Raw genomic sequence first — 1,360 nt, 5'->3', positions numbered from 1 at the left:
AGGGGATGACCCAGAGGGAGGGTATGGGGAGGGAGGAGGGAGGAGGGTTCAGGATGGGGAACACAGGTATACCTGTTGGCGGAGTCATTTCGATATTTGGCAAAACTAATACAATATTGTGAAGTTTAAAAATAAAATGAAATTAAAAAATAAATAAATAAAAATAATAGATAAACAAAACTTACTAGTTAATGATAATTATTTTAAAACTTTTTAGAGAAGAAAATCATTGTGAGAATACTGTCTAATTCATGAATGTTTGCAAATCCAGGCTTAAATTGAAGCTAAATGTAGTCCCACAAAACAGGAAAAAGTCACCTTTGTGGCTGAATTTTTTCATATATTTCAAGCCAATTCATTTACTTTTAAAGTGAGGTAGTTAATAAAAATTTTTTAGAAACTTAACAATATGAAATATTTTCCATTTAAATTCTAAAGCAGCTACACTATGAAATCCTAAATTTTTCAAGTAAATTATCCTTCAGGGTAGATATTTTTAATGCAACAAAAATTTTAAATTAGCCTTGTATGTATTTTAAGGATGAAAATTAAATATAGTCACTGAACCACTTCGGTTAACAGGAGAACAAACCCAGAACAGATAAAGTACATTTTCATGTATAACTCTGAAACGGTCTCAATTATCTGGAAGAAAAATAAACATTTTTGAAACTTTCTGATTTGAATAATCCATTTTGAAAAACTAGTTTCTTTTTATTCACACATTCATTTACTTAGTCTATCAAATATTTACTGAGTGTTTGCTTTGTATAAGGTCCTGCTAAATACTATCGCTCTACTATTCTATTATATGGACTTTTTTCTTAAATGTATGTGATCTTAACAAAAGTCAGGTATATGCCTGAAAAACAAACAAAAGCAAATAATTTAGAGAAAACAACAGTGGTTTTCAGTAGCCATTGGAACCTGTGGTAGATACTATGACGGCTTACAATTCATTCACCCCCTTCCCCAGTCTTGTCATGGTTCATCTTGTGCAAAATATACATGCCTTCCATTGACATTGGACTTAACTATGTGACTCCATTTAACCAGTGGAATGGCAGCTAATGTGATATGAAGAAGGACTTTAAATGTTTCGTGTTGTCTTTCTTGCCCTCATGCCTAACTGTCATCTTATGATAAGAGCATGCCCTGAGTAGCCAGATCCCAGAATAAGGCATGTGCATAAAAATCTGGTTCCAAATAGGAAAAGGAGTTCGTCAAGGCTGCATATTGTCACCCTGTTTATTTAACTTATATGCAGAGTACATCATGAGAAACACTGGTCTGGAAGAAACACAAGCTGGAATCAAGATTGCCGGGAGAAATATCAATCACCTCAGATATGCAGATGACA

The sequence above is a fragment of the Bison bison genome, unplaced genomic scaffold (genome assembly GCF_000754665.1).
Source record: "Bison bison bison isolate TAMUID 2011002044 unplaced genomic scaffold, Bison_UMD1.0 scf7180017864464, whole genome shotgun sequence".
NCBI lineage: Eukaryota > Metazoa > Chordata > Mammalia > Artiodactyla > Bovidae > Bison > Bison bison.
Note: the sequence above shows the minus strand (reverse complement) of the source record.